Source organism: Schistocerca serialis, chromosome 8 (genome assembly GCF_023864345.2).
Source record: "Schistocerca serialis cubense isolate TAMUIC-IGC-003099 chromosome 8, iqSchSeri2.2, whole genome shotgun sequence".
NCBI classification, from domain to species: domain Eukaryota; kingdom Metazoa; phylum Arthropoda; class Insecta; order Orthoptera; family Acrididae; genus Schistocerca; species Schistocerca serialis.
In genome coordinates this window covers 504918027-504941692 of record NC_064645.1, presented here as the reverse complement: position 1 = coordinate 504941692, position 23666 = coordinate 504918027, and the positions used below count along the sequence as shown (strand labels likewise).

The following is a 23666-nucleotide window of genomic DNA, read 5'->3' as shown; positions in this document are numbered from 1 at the left end:
GGTAGCTGCGTCAGTAGATGATGAGAATGACACTCATCGAAACGTCGAGAATTTTCGACGCAGCTACCCGTATGGAAGCCCGATAAGATTTCATCAGCAGTATACACCGGGAAAGAATATTATTAATTTGTAACGTGAAACAGAGGGATACTGTAGTAAAGATTTAAAAAAACTGCAGTTTTATCATATAGCGTTAGAAAATGCAGTTTCCTCAAAAAAAGGTAAAATTAAAAAAACTGCAAAACAAAATCATATCAAACATCGCTTAAATAATTCGTCGAACTTATATAAAATATGTTTCAGTTATTCATAAATAACTTTCGCACTTTTCAATAACAGCAGGAAATTCTTGCCTTTGATCATGATGAAGAATGTTCTATTGAGTACAAAATAACAATAATAAGTATTTATAGATCTTTTATGTTGTGCATGGAACCTGGAGTTGCATCAAAAGTAATTGCTTTGTGGTTACATAAAACCGCAGAAGATACACGATCAACTAATTTCTATTGCTGATAAAATGCAGTTTATAGATTATAAGGATATAAAATACACAATTCACTAAAACTGAACGATGTGTTATTCTAATTATGTGCAACACAGGCAAATGAACAAACAAAAAAACAAAGAGAAGTTGTTGGCTCCCACTTTCTCTCTCACGCTTTCATTTATGTTTCTTTCCCTACTACAGGCAGTACTACTGCTTCCAGTACTACAGGCAATCCTACCATTTACTACATTGAAGAGACAGTGAAACTGGTATACCTACCTAATATCGTGTAGGCTCCCCTAATGTCGTAGCGAGATTGACTATTGTAACCTCAAATCCTCCAAAACAAACGAAAAATATAACTATTCAAAAAACAGACAAAAATTCACTTGACGCCTTCCTGAGAGTCAATCTCCACTTCTTCCAAATTAAAAATGTAAGTGCAGACCAGATGCAGAAGTGCCGCAACACGATGTGGCATTGACTTGACTAGTATCTGAAGTAGTGCTAGAGGGAACTTACACCACGAATCCTGCACGGCTGTTCATAAATGCGCAAGAGTACGAGGGGATGGAGATCTCTCCTGAACAGCACGTTGCAAGGCATCCCAGATATGCACAATAATGTTTATGAATGGATGCAGGTGATCAGACAGAACGCTTACGTACGTGTCATCTGTCAGAGTCGTATCTAGACGTATCAGGGGACCCATATCACTCCAACTGCACACGCCCCACACCATTACAGAGCCTCCACCAGCTTGAACGGTCTCCCGCTGACATGTAGGATCCATGGATTAATTAGGTTGTCTCCACACTCGTCCACGTCCATCCGCTCGATACAATTTGAAACGATACTCGTCCGCCTAGGCAATATGTTTCCAGTCATCAACAGTTCAATGTCGGTGTTGACGGGCCCAGGCGAGGTGTAAAGTTTTGTGTCGTGCAGACATCAAGGGTACACGAGTGGGCATTCGGTTCCGAAAGCCCACATCGACGATGTTTCGTTGAATGGTTCGCTTGCTGACACTTGTGGATGGCCCAGCATTGAAATCTGCAGCAATTTGCGGAAGAGTTGCACTTTGTCATGTTGAACGATTCTCTTCAGTCGTCGTTTGTTCCGTTCTTGCAGGATCTTTTTCCGGCCGCAGCGATGTCGGATATTTGATATTTTTCCAGATTCCTGATATTCATGGTACACTCTTCAAATGGTCGTACAGGAAAATCCCCCCCCCCCCCCCGTTGTTTTTTGCGTTGTTCAGTAAGAATTTTGGGTACCCAACGTGAGAAAAGTTTTCGAAATTTCAGTTTTTCAGTAACAATTTTATGAATTAGTGATCGTGAGATTTGCGGAACTTTCATAGCAAGGGCACTAAGTGTAAACTTACGGTTCTACTTAATCTTCTCTTCTGTTGTGTTGTGTGAACCAGTTCATCAGCAACCACAGACGGGCGTCCACTTTGTTCTTCATCGTGCCCTTGATCACGTCCTTCACTGAACAGTATGACCCATCTTCTAACCATTGAATCACTCATAGCATTTTGCCTGTAAACCTCGCAGATTTGCCGATGAATTTCCTTTGATTTAACTTTCTTTGCATTTAGAAAACGAATCACAGATCTGATTTCACGCGCGGCGGCATTTTAAATTACGGCTGACATTATAAAGATGCACTACAAAGTACACGTCGGCGGCAGCGATCTGAAAATGGTGTACATGTCTTCTCCTTAGAGTAACTGCCCCGCGTGCTTGGAACTGCGATCGTAGCGCTGCCGCGGACAGAAATAGAAACGGAACTTACTTTGTGGACGACCCTCGTATCAATAAAACCTTGTATTCTTGTTGTGATACACTACAAAAACCGATTACAGTTACTTAATGAATTACCGTAGCATGCAGTACTTGGTCGACCACTGAAAATGCAGAAAGACAAAATTCTCACTTTGTTTAGTGAATGTTCGCTCCCTTTGAATGCAGAAAATTGCTAGATATTGCCAGTAACAAAGAGAAATAATCCGACAGTTCGAATACAAGATTAATGGCGATCGTTCTGATCGTGTAACATCGTATAAGTAAGAAGCGGCATGAAATGGAACGATCGGCATTTGGGAAGCTGAATGGAATTTCTTAGATATGTTGCAACGTTTTTGGGAAAGTACAATGCATCTTTGTACGATATCGTGTACAAGCCGCTAGTCCATTTCAGAGATTGGAGCCCTTATCAAGGAAGCATGACAACAGAAAAATTTGGAAAGTTTTGGTAAGGTATTATGGGACCAAACAGCTGAGGTCATCGGTCCCTAAGCTTACACACTACTTAATATAACTTAAACTAACTTACACTAAGGACAACACACACATCCATGCCCGAGGGAGGACTCGAACCTCCAACGGGGAGAGCCGCACGAACCGTGACAAGACGCCTCAGACCGCGCGGCATGACAACAGACATCGAGCGAAATCGGTGATGTGTTTCTAGATCCTAGCAGGTCGCTATAGCTTACAGAAAGTATAAGTATTCAGGCTATTTGAATGGGAATCTTTGGGAGAAAGGTGGCATTGTTCTCCATACTTCCTGTAGGATAAATTTAAAGAATCCTGTATTCGTGGGAGACTGCGTCACCAGTCTGCTACCAGTCTCGTGAGACTAACGTAAGAGGGAGTATGGTGGCTGCAGAAGCATGTATAGTTTCTTTTTCCCTTACTCAGTTCGCGAATGGATAAGAACAGAAAGCCTCCAGTATTTATAAGTACCCGGTTCAACACACTGCTGTGCTGATATTATTACGTGAAATCTAATAATTAGAGAAATTAGTTGTTGTAAGCAGACAGGAAGGCAACTTGCGGAAACAATTCTCACAACATGCGTAAACGTAACTGATACACAATTAATTTAAGTAATATATGAAGTACAGGGAGTGGGCAGAAATATGGGAACACCGAAAACACAACATATTATCATGCCTAACAGATGTGGGGAACAACTTCCAGTCGTGTCGGAATGAATAAATACAGGACCTCCATCGTTTTCAATGGAATATTATACAGTTTTTCCTGCAAAATAGTGGCAAGTTCAGGTAATGAGGATGGAGTTTGATAGGGACTATGCACCCATCTCTCCAAGGTATACCACAAAGCCTCATTAATACTGAGATCTGGTGACTGTGACGCTCAGGAGAGCGACAATTCACTCTCGTGCTGACAAAACCAGTCCTGGGCGATGCGAACTGTGTGAACATGGACCCCGTCGCCTCGGAATACAGCATCATCATGGAACAAATGGATGGACCTAATTTGCCAAACTAGTTACAAATCCTTGGCAGTAATGCAGACTCGCAGAGTAACCAAGGAGCCTATGGAACATTATGATACGATTGCCCAAACAATCACCAAACATCTACCATGTTTCATTTTTGGGACGTAGACTCGGTCAGAACTCGGAAACCGCGCGTAACAAGACTCGCCCAATCAAATGACTTTCTTCCATCGCTCCATAGACCAGGTTCTATGGCTTCGGCGCCACGTTTTCCCGTTACGAACATTTGAACCACTGACGCCTGATTCTGGAATAACAGTTCGCCCTGCTCATGGAGCTCCCCGCGTGTTGTTTTGGTGCTGGCAGGATTCGCGAGTGCGACATTCAGTTCTGCAACTGTCGTCCTCTTATGTTACGTCACAACATTCTGCTATGACCATCCGTCACGATCACACAACACACACTTTCGGCAGCGTGGTGACTTAGCGGATTATGTTTTTCCGCTTTCCCTGTAGGCTGAACAAATTTTCGATGCGTTGCCTTTTGAAACACACAATATTTCGACTGCTTTGGCTACGGAAGCGCCCACCATACGAGCATCAACAATTTGCTCACGTTCTAATGCACTTAGCTCCGACACCGTGCATTCTCAACTACACAGAACACTGTTCTCGCCTCGACTGACACTTGCAAGGTACTGAGGACATAGCTAGGGTGCCGTTCGTGGTCAAACGTAGTATGGAAATATGCAGGCCTGGCTAGCTTTTCTGTTCAAGAATACATTTCTCGCACCGTTTCCATGTTGTTTTTTTTTCCAAACCCTGTAGTTGTGTACCAACAAATAAGCAATTTACGTCGAATATTCTTATTCATTTTAACTTACCTGCAGTGAATGCATAGATCACTTCTTGAAACTCATGTACTTTTAAAAATGAAATTGTAATGCTTTATTTTTGCAGGTATATGAGTTCCAAAACGTACGATCCACGCCTTCTATTTCTGCTTCTATACACTGAAAGCCACTAAGCCACTGTGAAGTGTATAGCAAAAAGTACTTCGTAATGTGCTAGTTGTTAGGGATTCTTCCCGTTCCATTCTCGTATTGAACGCGGGATGAATGATTGCTTAAATGCCTCTGTGCGAGCTAATTAGCCTAATCTTGTCTTCGCGATCACTAGGGGAGCGATACGTAGGGAGTTGTGGTATATACATGGATTCCTCGCTTATGCCTGGTTCCTGAAATGTTGCAAGTAGGCATTCAGAATGTGGTTTACATCTACCTTCAAGCATCTGGCAGTTCAGTTTTTTAGCATGTCTGTGACACTCTCCCACAGGTTAAGCAAATCTGTAACCATTCATACTACGCTTCTCTGTATCCGTTCAATATCCCCTACTAGACCTATAACGGGGTGTTCAAAAAGTCTCTCCGCAGTGCCGTATGGTTGTTAGCCGCTAGTGTCGTATGGTTGTTCGCCTGCCTGGGTTACTTCCCTTCAAGTGGACTCTCCCAACATTCCACTGTTTCGTTTATCTCAGCTAGCGTCAGTAGTATCGTTGGTGTGTGTCGTTACGTGTTGACGTGAACGTTTAAGTTTAGTTCCTTTGTTTGTTTGTTTCGTTTTTGTCACTGTTAAAATGCTAACCATTGAAAAACTTTTGCATTTATTCGAACAAGTGTTCAAAGCTGGCGGTAAATACACACTTTCAGTTCGTCAAACATTTAATTCAGTTTACCCGGAGACAACAAATGGCTCAAATGGCTCTGAGCACTATGGGACTTAACATCTTAGGTCATCAGTCCCCTAGAGCTTAGAACTACTTAGTCCTAACTAACCTAAGGACATCACACACATCCATGCCCATGGCAAGATTCGAACCTGCGACCGTAGCAGTCCCGCGGTTCCGGACTGCAGCGCCTAGAACCGCACGACCACCGCGGCCGGTTCCGGAGACAACACTCCCATATCACGAAACTGTGCGAGATTTGATTAACAAATTTCGAAGTACGGGTTCAGTGACAGAGGCACCGAGAAGTGATCGTCCTAGCGTTTTGTCTGAGGATAAACTACTCGATATTTCCGATAAAATGTCCATGAGCCCGAACAAGTCAGTAAGAAAACTCGCCCAGGAAATCAATGTTAGTGTCGGAACGGACCACACAGCTGTAAGGAAAAAATTAGGACTTTTCCCATACAAAGTGACAGTCGTGCAAGAACTGAAAAGTACTCATCATGGCAAGAGACTGCATTATTGTCAATGGTTCAAAAATTTCGTTCAACAAAATGGAAGGGATATTCTTAATGAAACGTTTTTCACTGCTGAGGCGTGGTTTCATTTATCAGGGTACATGAACTCGCCAAATTCTCTTATGTGGGGTTCTCCAAATCCATTGTGTATTCATGAGGAACCACTTCATTCTGTGAAAATAGGAGTTTGGATTGCAATTTCTAGACGTCGGATTGTGGTCCCATATTTTTCAACGAAACAATAAACGCACAACGATACTGCAGTGATATTCTGTACCCATTCATAGGAAAACTTGTGTTAAATGAAATACTGAACGGTTATTTTCAACAAGATGGTACAACTGCGCATACAGCTCGCGTTTCAATGTCACTGCTTGCTGATGTTTTTGGTGATCGCATAATTTCACAGGGACCTTGGCCTCCACGATCGCCTGACCTTACACCACCTGACTTTTTCTTCTGGGGTGCAGCGAAAGCAACTGTCTTTAAAAACCGTCCAAAATCCATCGATGAATTGAAAACTGCAATATCCACTTTCACTGCTTCTGTTACAGAAGAAATGTTACAGCTTGTGTTTGGAAACATGATTAGGCGATTTGAATTGTGTATTCAACAACGGAGGGGATACTTTCAATATTTAATGTGGAAATTTGTAAGTAAAAATGAATATTGAATAAATTAATAACTTGTATTTCACTGAGTTTCATTTCGGTATATTCACTGCGGCATACGGCACGCGCCGCTAACAGTCATACGGCATTGCGGAGAGACATTTTGAACACCCAGTATTAATGGTCCACAGACTTGAGCAATATTCTAGTGTATATCGCACGAGTGTTTTGTAAACGGATGATATTTTCCTTGAATCCTACCAATGAACTGAAGCCTAATATCTGCTGTACCTACGACAGAGCCCGTGTGATTGATCTGTTCCATATTCTCACAAATCGTTACACCTAGGTATTTTATGAATTCACCAATTTCGATTGCGACTCAGTGATATGCTAGTCATCTGACGTAAGATTTTTTCGTTTAGGAAGTTCGCAGTTTTACTCTTTCGAACATTTAAAGCAAGTTGCCACTCTTTGAACCACTTTCAAATATGAAATGATAATTAAATTGACACCCTAGCTGCAAACAGGCGTTGATATACATCATTGGGGAGATGTTGAAAATGTGAGCCCCGACCAGAATTCGAACCCGGGATCTCCTGCTTACATGGCAGACGCTCTATCCATCTGCTCTAACCCTTGCACGCTCCCCGTGAGACCCACATTCCCAACATGTCCACACCACTACATTCGTAGTGCGCCTAATAGGTGTTTGCACATCACACTCATTACTCGTGGCAGATTAATCTACCAAGTCCCGTACAAGTTGGGGCATAGAGTGTGCGTTCGCACAAGAAGGTCGTTGGCCAGGTAGCCATATTTAAACTATACATGAAGGTAATCTATTCCCGAAAGAACAGGTAACATTGATGACCGTGCAGCCTCTGTAGAATGAAATGATAATTAAACTGACACCCTAGCTGCAAATAGGCGTTGATATACACTCCTGGAAATTGAAATAAGAACACCGTGAATTCATTGTCCCAGGAAGGGGAAACTTTATTAACACATTCCTGGGGTCAGATACATCACATGATCACACTGACAGAACCACAGGCACATAGACACAGGCAACAGAGCATGCACAATGTCGGCACTAGTACAGTGTATATACACCTTTCGCAGCAATGCAGGCTGCTATTCTCCCATGGAGACGATCGTAGAGATGCTGGATGTAGTCCTGTGGAACGGCTTGCCATGCCATTTCCACCTGGCGCCTCAGTTGGACCAGCGTTCGTGCTGGACGTGCAGACCGCGTGAGACGACGCTTCATCCAGTCCCAAACATGCTCAATGGGGGACAGATCCGGAGATCTTGCTGGCCAGGGTAGTTGACTTACACCTTCTAGAGCACGTTGGGTGGCACGGGATACATGCGGACGTGCATTGTCCTGTTGGAACAGCAAGTTCCCTTGCCGGTCTAGGAATGGTAGAACGATGGGTTCGATGACGGTTTGGATGTACCGTGCACTATTCAGTGTCCCCTCGACGATCACCAGTGGTGTACGGCCAGTGTAGGAGATCGCTCCCCACACCATGATGCAGGGTGTTGGCCCTGTGTGCCTCGGTCGTATGCAGTCCTGATTGTGGCGCTCACCTGCACGGCGCCAAACACGCATACGACCATCATTGGCACCAAGGCAGAAGCGAGTCTCATCGCTGAAGACGACACGTCTCCATTCGTCCCTCCATTCACACCTGTCGCGACACCACTGGAGGCGGGCTGCACGATGTTGGGGCGTGAGCGGAAGACGGCCTAACGGTGTGCGGGACCGTAGCCCAGCTTCATGGAGACGGTTGCGAATGGTCCTCGCTGATGCCCCAGGAGCAACAGTGTCCCTAATTTGCTGGGAAGTGGCGGTGCGGTCCCCTACGGCACTGCGTAGGATCCTACGGTCTTGGCGTGCATCCGTGCGTCGCTGCGGTCCGGTCCCAGGTCGACGGGCACGTGCACCTTCCGCCGACCACTGGCGACAACATCGATGTACTGTGGAGATCTCACGCCCCACGTGTTGAGCAATTCGGCGGTACGTCCACCCGGCCTCCCGCATGCCCACTACGCCCTCGCTCAAAGTCCGTCAACTGCACATACGGTTCACGTCCACGCTGTCGCGGCATGCTACCAGTGTTAAAGACTGCGATGGAGCTCCGTATGCCACGGCAAACTGGCTGACACTGACGGCGGCGGTGCACAAATGCTGCGCAGCTAGCGCCATTCGACGGCCAACACCGCGGTTCCTGGTGTGTCCGCTGTGCCGTGCGTGTGATCATTGCTTGTACAGCCCTCTCGCAGTGTCCGGAGCAAGTATGGTGGGTCTGACACACCGGTGTCAATGTGTTCTTTTTTCCATTTCCAGGAGTGTACATCACTGGGGACACGTTGAAAAAAAAAATGGTTCAAATGGCTCTGAGGACTATGGGACTTAACATCTATGGTCATCAGTCCCCTAGAACTTAGAACTACTTAAACCTAACTAACCTAAGGACAGCACACAACACCCAGTCATCACGAGGCAGAGAAACCCGACCAGGACTCGAGCAGGACTGTAAGCAGAAGAAATGGTTCAAATGTCTCTGAGCACATCTGAGGACTTCAGTCCCCTAGACTTAGAACTACTTAAACTTAACTAACCTAAGGATATCACACACGTCCATGCCCAAGCCAGGATTCGAACCTACGACCGTAGCAGCAGCGCGGTTCCGGGCTGAAGTGCCTAGAACCGCTCGGCCACAACGGCCGGCGTAAGCAGGAGATCCTGGGCTCGAGTCGTGGTCGGAGCACAGATCTTCAACATGTCGATAATGAAGTATATCAACGCCTCTTTGCAGCTACGGTGTCAATTTAACTATCGCTTCATTCTAGAGAAGCTGCACGGTCATCAATGGTATCTGTTCTTTCGCGAACAGACACTACCTTCATATATACTTTCAAATATTATCATGATCAAACTGAATATCTTTGCAGTTTTTATGAGACGTACTTCATTATACACCGGTATGCAAAACTTAAGGACGAAAGTAACCTTCTCGTAATGTGCCAGTGTCAAGTAACATAGCTCGGTGAAATCTGAACCATATAAAGAAAGAACTGCTACAGAGTAGCATAGAACATACCTGATGAAAACAAACAAAAATTACACATTTATTCGAATAGAGTAATTACACTGAGGTCACCACGATTTGTGATGGTTCCCTGGACGTTACTCAAGGTGGGGTTGTGTGATCAGCAGGAACGCATGCTCTGCATCATACTCGCATGCTGGCTACAAGGGTGGGAAGGAGTCTTTGTGGTACGGTGTCTCATTCCGCCAACAGCGCGGCTGACAACTGCTAGCTGGTCGCTGGTGTATGTGGACGTGCTCCAGTGTGTTTACGCAACACTTCAGACTCGTGCTCGATGAGATTCAAGACGCGGGAACGGACAGGCTGGTCCATCTGGCATCCTCCCGTTGCAAAAGGCCTCTAGCTGCGCTGTCAGATGCAGTCGTGCATTGTCATCTATAAAAACTGTTGTGGCTTAACCACAAGCGTCACGACAGGAGCGACATCTGCTTGTAGTGAATATAAACGCCGCTCCTGCCAGCCTCAGCCGGACATTAGTACTCGGTGTCGGACATTCTCTAGCAGGGAATGCTACAATAACAGTTAGTAGTGATTCACAAACTGTGTGACAGACTCGCTTGTTTGATCATTGTGGATAGTAAGGACTCGAATTCATTGTTAATGCGTCAGGATTGGCCAGGAGCGGACAGCAGTAGGCACCCGTTGAGGTGAAGAATAACACATAGTTTGAACTGAGTGAAGTTTTAATGCCGCAAAGAAAGGCAGGCCTGGAGAAGCCGTCGAGACTGAATGGGCAGCCGGCCAAGAGAGCAGGAGTGAAGGGCGTCTGATCGGCTTGGAAGCTGCCAGCAGAAGAGAGCGAACGGTGTGTCCGCTCGCGGCAGCTGGCCGCGTTTCCACCCCCACTTGACCACCTCCAAGCCGCCGTATTGGTCGGTCAGATCGTAAGACGCGTAGTTCGTTAGCGTTGCCTCGTCAGCAACAAGTGAGTTTAGGTGCTGATGGTTCAACACGTGAGTTTCAGGGTGGTTCTATCCGGTTCTGGGCAACGTGACTGAGACGCTGCAACTTACCGCCAGGCAGAAGGCACTGACGAAGATCAAGTGAAAAAATAAAAATCAAACTTTATACTAATAAATCCATTCAGTATCGACGCCCACTGTAAATCATGTTGCCTGTCGCTCATCACTTGCGACACCTTTCAACATCGAAGTTAAATATTGTCTATCTGCTTTATAGAAATAAAACTACTAATGTTATTTGCTTGAATTGTTGTATAGCATTCAGATAACGCAGCATCCCTTAGGCACCCCATACAAGAGGGCAAAAATGAAGTCAGGGCCAAATGCACCCCTGAAAAGACGCACACAGAGAAGGAGTACACGATGAGTGCATGGTGTTCAAAGATTTGGAGGTCAGTGTACCCATGTAGCGTCAGGCTTTCCCACGCCGTAACACCTGGGCCTCCAAAACAGGTTCGACAATGTTCCTGGGTGTATTACGTGTTCCCACCTCTCGCGATAAAAGGTTGCATCCAGAATCACTACTCAGACTGAATCTGATCTCATCCGCGCAGAGCACGCAACTGCACTCCTTGTTGGCCGATTCGCTGGTCTCTTGGCACTATCCCATCGATACTGCCAACGTGCGAATGTCAACGGAACACAACATGCTGGTAGTCGGGCAAAGAGACCGTCCCAATTCACTTACCGTGCTACAGTGGTGTGTGAGGTTGCATATCTTGCAGTCCTGTTGCAATTGAACCCGCTGTGTGAGGTGGGTCCCTTCTTCCCTACTGCACAACATGGCGCTCATTTGCTGCTGTAGTTGACCGTGGTCGACCACCTCATTTGCTTCGGGTAGCAGTGTCTGTGGTTTGTAATGCATTGCTGTGAGCAATGCCAAACTCCTGGGCTACACTCGTCATACGTCGCCCTTCTTCCACTTTCCCAGTGATTCATCCCCGTGTGAAGTCATCCCAGTTTTGTCTCCGAGTCATACTGTAATGAAGAGCGTCACCACAGAGGATCGTTGCTGCTTGACATCACTGTCTTTCCCGTTTCTTCAACAGCCTCGTGTTGCTGGACCAACTCCATTTGGCTCTATAGTCACGCTGAATTCAAATCATGCGAGGTCCAACTTTCTGTGCACGACTGGGAGACCTCTGTCAAAATATTCCCGCACTTTCATTAATTTCCATCTGGTAGTTAATATGTTATGTTACTTTATCTCTCTCGTTTTGCAGAGCAGCATGTATACGAGTATAGCATTAATATTGACCGATCGAGGTAGCGCAATGGTTAAGACACTGGGCCCCTACACTGGAGGATGGATGGTTCAAATCCATCTCCGGTTGTAATGATATAGCAGGTCATATCCAAAGGTTCTCTGAAAACACTAATTAAAATTATTACGTCTTCCTTAGATCTTAGTCTGCGCCACCACCCTCAAAGCAAACCGCTTTGGAGGGAATACTCCGATCCCAACGTTTCTGACATTTTTGAAATGCATGCTAGATGTCTTTCTTTGTGAGAGTGTTTAGTTCTCTCTGCGATTCCTCTCGAACTGCCGCCTCTGTGTCAAATACTCGATCACACAAGTAGATTTTCATCTCTTGGAAGAGTACGAAGACAGTTGGAGCTAAGTCTGGTGAGTATGGTTGGTGAGTCACAGATTCCTGAATAATGTAGGTGGAATGCCGTCGTGCATTTTTATGGGGAAGTAACCAGTCGTTTGGACGTCTCTTCTGCGGAATTTCATGTTATGTTGCTTCTGATCCTCTGGAAGAAGTCGTGGCACAAACTATGTATCAGCCTTTCTAATATTCAACTCCTCCGACAGAATACGTTTGCATCTACCGCGACGTGATGCTAAGATGTTGCATACGTTTTGGATGGTCAGTCTACGATGTTGTAGAATTAACTTCCTTACTTTCAGATCATTTTCTGGCATGATGCCTGGTCACGGCTGACCTGAACGGTCATCATCAACAGATGTTTTCCAATTTTTGAAACTGCTATACCAGTCCTAAGACTGTGTTTAATCTAAAGCAGCGTCTCCAAAATTTTGCTTCAAAATTTGGTGCGTTTCTGCAGCGGTTTTCTGAAGTTTAAAACAAAACTATGTTATTCTAAGTAGGTGATGATTAAAAGCCGGTAGAAACTTTTGGAAAATCGTGTTTCACATGCAGCAGTACTGGAGCTTTATTAAAACAACCTCTTTCGGTCAGAAGCGGACCATGCTCAAGTTTAATGTGACATCATAATCATATGTATGACAAGAATCATGTTATAAATCCACATGCAATAGCATGGAGTTCAAACGGCACACAGCAGATTTGTGGATAAACACTTGGCAGGATCTTGAGGGTGTTTGTTTGTTTATATTATGTATTTTTATTTGTGTTTAACCATTTGTATAGGAAGTCCCTGAATAACAATATAAAATGACCACGTAGGAAATAATAGTAATAACAGTTACTCCTCCTCGTAGAGACCCCTCTTCACACTGCGTTTAATAGTGCAGTTGGTACAGTGTGCATATTCAGAGACTACGGGCGTGGAGGAGCAGTGATCTGCTAGTGTCAACATCTCAGTTTTCCTGTTTATGTTGTGGTGGTGGAGACAGTAAAACCGATATTTCTCTCTGCAAACATAAAGTCCGATCGCCACCAAGGATGGCGGCGAGAGTGGCAATATGAATAGCAATGAATTGAACAGTGACCATAGTCAAGTAACAACGACAGAATTAAGTGCTGTGATAGTGGACGCTTGTCGACAACGTTGAAGTGGAAGATAAGGATATCGAGACGGCAAGCCCTGAGAAGAACTCACAGGAGCTATTGATGAACGTCAGCGACATGAACAGCAAAGAAGCAGGTCCGTTAAAATGCTGCCTGTGGATTCAGAAAGACGGGGCGGATGACGGTCTGATGACAATGCAATACGTCACATGGAAGCTTCGACAGCTCATGAAGAACCATTAAGTTGCAGACCTCAGAGCCTACAGAAAAAAAAACAACGCTCAATCTGACGTTTGTCTGTTTTGAGTCTTTATCGAAAGCAAGGATAAGAATGTGGGTAGCTTACGTCCAATGTCTTTTGGTAAAGCACTGCATCACAAGTGCAAAGGTGTAAATAAATATATCACAAACATAATTTCTTCAGGCTGCAATTGCGTAAAAGTAATAACTTGCTCCGGTGACGCTGCAAACGCTTTAGTTCGTAGTCAGATTTTTCAGATCAGTAACATGGAGGCTTTTATTCAGTCTTCTCTTGACGACAAGACGTCACCAAAGATGTAGACATTACATTGTCTGAAGAAGAAATTTTGGGAGTTACCCAGTGCAGCACACCTGCAGTAACAGTGAAATGTTACATCAAAGCTATTACAGTAGCCCTATTCTAGGTCGTGTAATGGTCGCCAAAAGTGACCAGACTATGTTTCTATCAGTAGAGTAAGACGCCAGGTGAAGCCCTTTGCACTCACCATCTGCCAGTGTTTGAACTGTTTCATATTATACACGGAAGTAATCAGTGTAGCAGCAAGCCAGCATGTTTCCACTGTGTAGCGCCTCATAAGGGTACTGGATATGGCGGTGATGAAGACACTCCTCTTACATGCATTTAATGCAGAGCCGGTTTTGGACGGCCAGCGAGTATCTACCAGCGCCAGAGCTCAGTATTGGAAGCGACCGTTGCATTCAACTGCACCCCGTGGCTGCTGTGGTGGACGGCAACGACAAGGAAGAGGCTGTTGGCCGGAGACTTGCGATACGGCGAGACTGGGCGCCGTTTGCTTCAGGGCTATCTGGCCAGTTATTACCGAAGCAGAACCTGGAGATAGCGGAATTACCTGTATGAGTTTGTTATTAGACAGGGCTTTTCTCTTGTGTTGGAAAAAAAAGGAGGCTCTAAGCGCTAACCTAAGGACATCACACACATCCATGCCCGAGGCAGGATTCGAATCTGCGGCCGTAGCAGCAGCGAGGTTCCGGACTGAAGCGCCTAGAACCGCGCGGCCACAGTGGCCAGCGGGTGTTTGCAGATGTTAGTAAGTGGTGTGCGCTGCTATATGTACTGAGTGAATTCAGCCTTATAAGCACACATTATAAAACCGGTATTTGCCTTCAAACTGGGCTTCGTATCTGTTAATTCTCGATCAAAGGTTTTCAGTTGCGTATTCGTTTGACCACTGGATTTGAGAACATCTGATTTTTTCGTTGTGTTCAATGCAATCAACCTGCTCCTTATTTAACGGTCACGTTGCAGGTGATGCTTATTTGCAGTGTATTTTTATTACAAAAATTCTCTTAAAGATATGAAGTAGAATGTGGTGTGTTCTGGGAGGTGCGCCAAGCACAGCACAAGATTGGACGAAAGGCAAAAATTTGAAAGCTCTCATTTACAACATGCTAGCTCTACTCCGTGCCATCACAAGACGTCACGAAGTCGTCACGCGAAGATACCTATTCCAAAGAATACATCGTTTCTTCCATGGTTTCTGTATGTATTTAAATTTTTTTATTTCTAGGCAGTATTGATACTTCATGCGGTTTCACTGTAGTGGAATTTCATACTATTACGTGAGCATTTTGGTATTGAGTAAATTATTCCTGTTCAGTAGCTAGAAAGGTCATTTGTTTGCCTATACTATAACGGTTTTGGTCTGAAAATAGTAACTGTTTTTTAAATTTCTGATATGTGCTATTTTTTATGAGAAAATAAATATTCGGAAATTATTTGAATAAAATAATTACTTTAGCAAGGAGCAGGAGCCACTCACAGCTCAACCTAGTCCTACCATTCCCTCTAGCGACATGTACTCTTAACGGATACCGACAAACAATTAGTAAACGGCTGTTTTACCTTATAATATAATGTGATGGAATGCACACTCTTTAAGGAATAATAAAAGTAGCTACTTTAATTTATGAACGAGCAGCATATAGAATTTCGCGCATTAAGTAAAACGTGGTTAGCTCCACTGACTACATCTCCACATCCTGTGTCAACAGCGTGCGTGGTGCAGAGAGGGTGGTGTAGACGAGTGGCGCTTTTAATTAAACGTGGAATCCCATATAAAATTTTTAATTTAGAAATTACTGGTGCAGAATTTGCACACGCAGATGTCTCCATTTTCTCAGATACTGTAAACATTGACATAACTTCCGTATCAGTCTGGTCCCCTTAATTCCCCCCCCCCCCCCCCCCCCCCCCGCACACACACAAACCAACCAACCAACTTCCGTATTTTTTTTTGGTCATCAGTCTACTGACTGGTTTGATGCGGCCCGCCACGAATTCCTTTCCTGTGCTAACCTCTTCATCTCAGAGTAGCACTTGCAACCTACGTCCTCAATTACTTGCTTGAAGTATTCCAATCTCTGTCTTCCTCTACAGTTTTTGCCCTCTACAGCTCCCTCTAGTACCATGGAAGTCATTCCCTCATGTCTTAGCAGATGTCCTATCATCCTGTCCCTTCTCATTATCAGTGTTTTCCACATATTCCTTTCCTCACCGATTCTGAGTAGAACCTCCTCATTCCTTACCTTATCAGTCCACCTAATTTTCAACATTCGTCTATAGCACCACATCTCAAATGCTTCGATTCTCTTCTGTTCCGGTTTTCCCACAGTCCATGTTTCACTACCATACAATGCTGTACACCCGACGTACATCCTCAGAAATTTCTTCCTCAAATTAAGGCCGGTATTTGATATTAGTAGACTTCTCTTGGCCAGAAATGCCTTTTTTGCCATAGCGAGTCTGCTTTTGATGTCCTCCTTGCTCCGTCCGTCATTGGTTATTTTACTGCCTAGGTAGCAGAATTCCTTAACTTCATTGACTTCGTGACCATCAATCCCGACGTTAAGTTTCTCGCTGTTCTCATTTCCACTACTTCTCATTACCTTCGTCTTTCTCCGATTTACTCTCAAACCATATTGTGTACTCATTAGACTGTTCATTCCGTTCAGCAGATCATTTAATTCTTCTTCACTTTCACTCAGGATAGCAATGTCATCAGCGAATCGTATCATTGATATCCTTTCACCTTGTTTTTTTTTTATTCCACTCCTGAACCTTCCTTTTATTTCCATCATTGCTTCCTCGATGTACAGATTGAAGAGTAGGGGCGAAAGGCTACAGCCTTGTCTTACACCCTTCTTAATACGAGCAATTCGTTCCTGATCGTTCACTCTTATTATTCCCTCTTGGTTGTTGTACATATTGTATATGACCCGTCTATCCCTATAGCTTACCCCTACTTTTTTCAGAATCTCGAACAGCTTGCACTTCCGTATACAGGGCGCCAAAGAATTATTTAACTAAAGAAAAGCCATGTACTCTCGTCAGTTCCTGTACTAAACCAAAATTAATAATGAGGGATATCAATGTGCATTATCCTGCGTGGGACCCAGGTCGAGAGGTTAGATTCGAAACATTAATAGGAGAGATCATCGACAAAAGTAAGCGATACTAAAGGACAGAACAACGACCACAGGCCTCTGTTCAAATCACCGGAGCAGTGCCGCCGACCTGTATTTTGCGTTTCCATCTATGGCTGTAACTTTTACACGGGAGATGGCGGGTGATTCTCTAGGCCGCGCAATTTACCTGCCATTCACAGACGTATACCAAACAGTCGTGACAAATCGATTACATATAGCAGCTACCGCTGGAAGTTGCGCAAGGCAGACTAGAGTCAATATAAAACGGTAACAGCATTCCTAATGAACAGATTCGAAGTTCGAGAAAACCCAGTAGCGGATTACATCGATTTCGAAAAAATACTGAGGAAGCAGCAAAGATATCCATTCCATAGAATACACTTTTTCTTCCAAAAGAAAAAAATAGAGGGATCGGTGCTACGAAGAATATAAGAACATTGTGAAGTAAGGTAAGAACTCACTGAAATTACGTAAACGACAAGCGACAGTAGAAAATTGCATTAATTTCAGGAGTGCAGGCAGAAGTGAAAAGACCCTTAAAGAAAAGAGGAATCAACGAAAGAATAACTAGAAAGAATTTTGCTGATATTTCGTCTGTGTGGGAAAAAAATTAATTTTTAGAAAGGCTTCTGACAAGAGTACTTCTACGAATATCGCTCCGTCTGCCGCCACAATGGCAGCCATAATGGCGGTGAAAAGTCGGTCCGAGGAATGGGCCGAAACCGGCTGCTAACAAATAAAAATCTGAAAACGCGATCGAGACTGTTTGTATCTGATTTTTAGCAAAAAATTAAATATATCGGAAGGTTTCAAATACAGACGTCCAGCCCCATGACGGAAGCAAGCGTCTTAAGCTGACACTGTGGACTTCGCTGTTAATACTGCTGATGCAGTTGTACAACATTTCTTAGACGAATCCGCAACAGTAAGCGAAATAAACCGAGCACCGTCAGCTGGCACTAGTACGACATCTGCTCATGACGTTCCTTACAGCGTACTGCATAATTTGACTGGAAAAGAAAAAACTCGCCTGTGCAATATCTGAAGCCATTTTTGGTCTAGCCAGAAATTACGTTCTAGTAGAAATTACGTCCTTGAACTGAAGACAGAGTTCTTCCAGTTTTGAAGCCTAGCAAACTCCCAGATGATTTGTCATCGTATGGATCTATCACATTTCACTCAAATCCTTGGAGCTGTTAGAAAGAATAATGAAATATGGGATGTATTGGTGAAGTGGAAATAATGACCTGCACAGACTGGACAGAATGATTTCCGAAGAGAGGGCGAAACTTAAGATACACTAGCACAACTTAATACAGGTATCTAACTTTGTCTCACCAACAAGAAGTTCCTAATTGCGGTTTATACGGGCATTGAGAATGCATAAGATGCAGTTGACCTTCGTTTATTAGCCAAGAAGACGGAGCGGCACAGTATCGGTCTTAACTTCTCTGACAACACCATCTCTTTACTTAAGGTTCATATGGCTCTGAGCACTATGGGACTTAACTTCTAAGGTCATCAGCCCCCTAGAACTTAAAACTACTTAAACCTATCTAACCTAAGGACATCACACACACCCATGCCCGAGACAGGATTCGAACCTGCGACCGTAGCGATCGCGCGGTTCCAGACTGTAGCGCCTAGAACCGCTCGGCCACCCCGGCCGGCCTTTACTTAAGGGCAGAAACCTTTGCAATAAAGATAATAATAACAACCTGGGACCAAGGAGGACGAGAAAGGAAATCCCGCAAGGATCAATTCACTCACCAATATTGTGCACTGTTTGCAACAGCAACAACAACATCAACATACTACAATATGCTGATGACTTGTGTACATACTCAAGAAGTGACAGCCTACAGAACAGTACAAAATGGACGCAGCGATGACAGCTTTCTGCCAGCGGCTAGAGGGAAACGGACAAACCACTTAACAGAACGAGTCTGCTGTGAGCATCTACGCTAGACACAGGACGCACGAGATCACTTCTATGACGCGGGGAGCAAATTTTCTCCCTATGTAGCCAGTGTTGAAACACTTTGGCTCATATATCGACTGGCGAGGTACCATTCAACTTTTGGAAAAACATTAACACAATTCCGGAGATAGCAAGGACAGGTAGGTGCGAAAACTATCACACAATCAGCCTAATAGCTCATGCATTCAAGCTGCTGTCAAGAATAGTATACAGAAGCATGGAAAAGAAAACTGAGCATCTGTTAGACGATCGCCTTGGTAGGAAAGGTAAAGGCACCACAGAGGTAGTTCTGACGTTGCGATTGATAATGGAAACAAAGCCGAAGAAAAATTAAGACTGGCTCGTAGGATACACCGACATTGAAAAAGCTTTTGACAGTAAAATGGTGGAATATGGTCGAAACCGTGCTAAAACTAGGGATAAAGCTGTAGGGACAGGTGGGTGATAAAAATATGACGGGCGTTCAATAAGCGACGCAAGACGTTTTTTCCCGAAATCGTATTGGTTTTATTTAGTATTCCAGTACACCATATTATTCCCCACTCTTTTGCCAAAGAAAAAAAAATATATATATATTTTTTAGCACAATCTCTGTTAACTGCGACGGCTTTACACCACCTGTAAGCCCCCATGGTACCATTCTTTTGGCCGACGTTGGAGCCAACGTCTTGATGCATCAGTAACCCCTTCAGAATCTCAGAAGACTGCCGCCATGCTTTTCCGGCTGAGGGGCGGCTTTGAACTTTTTCTTCAGAGCGGAGGTGGCTTTGAGCCACTCTATGGATCGCCGTTTTGATTCCGGATGGAAGTGATGAAACCATGTCTCAATGTCTGTGACGATGTTCGGGAAAGGGTTGTTACGATCCGCCTCGTAACGCTCAAGCAGTTCCGCACAGGCTGATAATGGAAACAAAGCTTCCTTGCTCTTTATGGTCTTCTGTTAGGCGAGGAACCCGTCGGGCACACATGTTTGAGTACCCCGCATGGTGGACGAATGTGTCAGCTCTACCAACAGAGAGGTCCAGACGTGCAGCGGGGTCTGATTGTGATCCGTCAATCACCTCGAATGAGTGTGTCTGCACGTTCCACATTGCAGGAATCACAGCTGCTCAAAAATGGTTCAAATGGCTCTGAGCACTATGGGACTTAACTACTGTGGTCATCAGTCCCCTAGAACTTAGATCTACTTAAACCTAACTAACCTAAGGACATCACACACATCCATGCCCGAGGCAGGATTCGAACCTGCGACCGTAGCAGTCGCGCGGTTCCGGACTGCGCGCCTAGAACCGCTAGACCACCGCGGCCGGCGAATCACAGCTGCGTGCGGCCGGCCGGCACGTGGGAGATCGGAGAGGTTTGCGTAACGTTGTTGAGATGATGAGAGATGCCTCGCCCAACGACTCACCCTGCTTTTGTTCACTGCTAGGTTTCCGTAAACATTCTGCAAGTGCCTATGAATGTCTGTGATGCTTCGGTTTTCCATCAAAAGAAACTCAATGACAACGCTTTACTTGGAACACTGCTCTGTCAAAGACGCAGTTTTGAAGGCAAAGTATAGCGACGCCACCTTTCGGAAATTAATGAAACTGTTGGGGCTGAAGCAGGAATATCGCATGATGTCCCACAAAAAATTCCACATTTTTTCAACCGAAATCGGCCGAGAAAAGAAATGTGTTATTGAACGCCCCTCGTACGTCTCAAAAGACCGCTCGCAGAATCGCGGTTAGGGGGGTTTTGGTGCTCGCTTCCTATTTGAGCTAGGAACTTGCGGTAAAAAGTTCTCGGGTTAGACCGAAACAGCGGCCATTTGTATAGCCATTCCATTCGAAAATCCCTCTTACTATAGTTATGGTAGAATATATTAAGCAAGGTTTGAATGAGAAACCGGAGCTGGCGCCAAGGCAAATTGTGCAAATCGATTAATTCCTGCCGGCCGCAGTGGCCGAGCGGTTCTAGGCCCTTCAGTCTGGAACAGCGCGACCGCTACGGTCGCAGATTCGAATCCTGCCTCGGGCATGGATGTGTGTGATGTCCTTAGGTTAGTTAGGTTTAAGTAGTTGTAAGTTCTAGGGGGACTGATGACCTCATATGGTAAGTCCCACAGTGCTCAGAGCCATTTGAACTATTACATTTATAAATTTGCTCGCCAATGAATTATATTAAGTGTAACGTATTGTGCTTGTTGTATTATTGCTCAAAAACAATTTCTATGTGAGTCATCTTAAATTACTTCAGATTTATTGTTCATTAAGTAATTATAGTTTGCTGCTTGCTCTAGAATGAAGCTATAGGTCATTTTGGATTGTTTTTAAGACGGCCACATGTTGACTGTATGTTAGCTGTTTTATGAATGTGGCCTTGAATAAACTGTTAACTTATTGTCCTACTAGTTGTGTTTGAGGTGTGACGTTTAGGGGCCTTGTCCTTAGATGCTAATCCCGACTTCCTAAGTCACAAAGGTGTAAGGCAGGCCTGGAGCCTAGAGGAGCTCTTGTTTAACTTGTGTGTAGATACCACAAGGTTGTAATTTTCGCATATAACATAACTAAGTAAGCAATGCTTGGAAGAACTCTTGAATTAAAGAGAAAGCTCTCCGCGGTTAAGTGAAAATAATGCAGATAGGGGCAAGTTGAAGAGTATCAGAAACCAGTATGAAACGTATCTTGTCTACAACCAAGAGACGAAGATAAGCGCATTCGGAAGAATATAAATAAAAATTACTTCCAGTCGTCGTTCTGGAAGAAAATCGACGGATGGGTTATTGTAGGGTCTGTATTTATGATACGCAAGTGGCAGTCAAAACATTTTAATTGGGCCGAAATTAATGTTCAGCTAATGACTACATTTGTATGTGTCTCGTTCGGATTTTACTTGCCAAAACTTGCGAAAAACACGTTTTGCGGGAGGTTTTTGATGCGCCACACAAGAAACGAAAGGGAACAATGAGCTGGAAGACCAAGAACGAAGCGCTCGGATTAAAAAGGGAGTAGACAAGAATGTAGTCCTCGTCCCTACTGCTTAGTCTGTGCATCGAAGAAGCGATAAAGGAAATAAAAGAAATTCAAGAGTGGGATTAAAATTCAGGGTGAAAGGATATCAGTTACAAGATTCGCTGATGACATTGCTGTCCTCGATGAAAGTGAAGAAGAATTACAGGATCTGTCGAATTAGATGGACTGATAAAAGAAAGAATGAAGAGGTTCTCCGAAGAATCGGCAAAAAAAAGGAACGTATAGAAAACACTGACAAGAGAAAGTGGAGGGCTAGAAGGACTTGTGTTATATCAGGGAATAATCTCCTCGGTACTAGAGGGAGGTGTAGAGGGTAAAAGCTGTAAAGGAAGAGAGAGACTTGAATACATCCAACAAATAGTTGAAGACGCAGGCTGCAAGTGCTACTCTGAGATGAAGAGTTCAGCGCAGTGTAGGAATTTGTGGTGAGCAACACTAAACGCGTCAAAAGACTGATGACTTTAAAAAATGTTTATGGGTGTATTATATGTTCCCACCTCCCGCCATTAGCACCCAGGAACATTGTGGAAAATGATCGTTTTGGCCGAGATGTTATGGTTTGGGGAGGCATAATGTTGCATGTGTGTATTGATCTCCTAATCTCTTAACACAGTACTCTCAGCGGTCAGCGTTGTTGTGACGCTGTTCTACTTCTCAATATGCCTCTTTTCAGGGATGCATTCCGCCCTGACTTCATTTCTGTTGATCCATCCAGCAGTTGTCAATCGCGCTGGTGGAAGAATGAAACGCCTTACCACAAGAGCTCCTTACCAACCTCATGGCCAACACGTGAACACATTGCAAAGCGTGTGTTACCGTCTGTGGTGATCAAACACCCCATTAAGAACCATGTCCTGCCTTTTGTAATGTCCAGGGGATCACCATAAATCATGGCAATTTCAGTGCAATTATTGTCTTTCAATAAAACTATCATTTCTGTTCGCCTCATTGAGTACTTATTTCAGCTACCTTTGTAAGATACTGTAGCAGTTCTTTCTGTGCATGGATCAAGTTTTTTTCGAGCTATGTTACTTGGGAGTGATACATTTTAAAATTACTGTCCTTCTAGCTTTTTCCACCCCAGTGTATTTAATTAAAGCACACAACAACGCAGTGGAAAACGAGATCGCTGACTCTGTAGCTAAGGAAGCAGTGATAATAGCTACAGAAGACTATAAATACACACGTTCCAGCGGAGGGTCTATGGTCGATTTACAGGAAGGGGATTCAGGATGAGTGGAATAAAGAATGGCAAGCTGCTCAGACACAACGATTCCTTTTCTTCCGTTACACCATTATATAATTCTGTTGAAATTATCCTAAATTCATCTAACAAGAAATCCTTGTCTTCTTTCGATCTCACTTAACAGACCCCTACCATATCTAGACCGATGCAAAAGTTCGTGAAAATCGACGTTTCTCAATGTCGGAGTTGTCTACTGGTTTTCCACAGATTTCTAAGACTCTCTTGTACGAGATAGTGACAGCAAGATTGGGTTACCGTAAGTTCTGTGCACGATGGGTGCCCAAAATTCTTACCGACCACCACAAAACTCA

The 23666-nt window shown here is 44.3% G+C and overlaps 1 protein-coding gene across 1 annotated transcript in view; it reads right to left on the bottom strand.

The window, feature by feature from the left end:
* Positions 1-23666, bottom strand: part of LOC126417095 (neural-cadherin-like) — a 304885-nt gene that overhangs the window by 225330 nt on the left and 55889 nt on the right. The gene's annotated exons all lie outside the window — the stretch shown is intronic.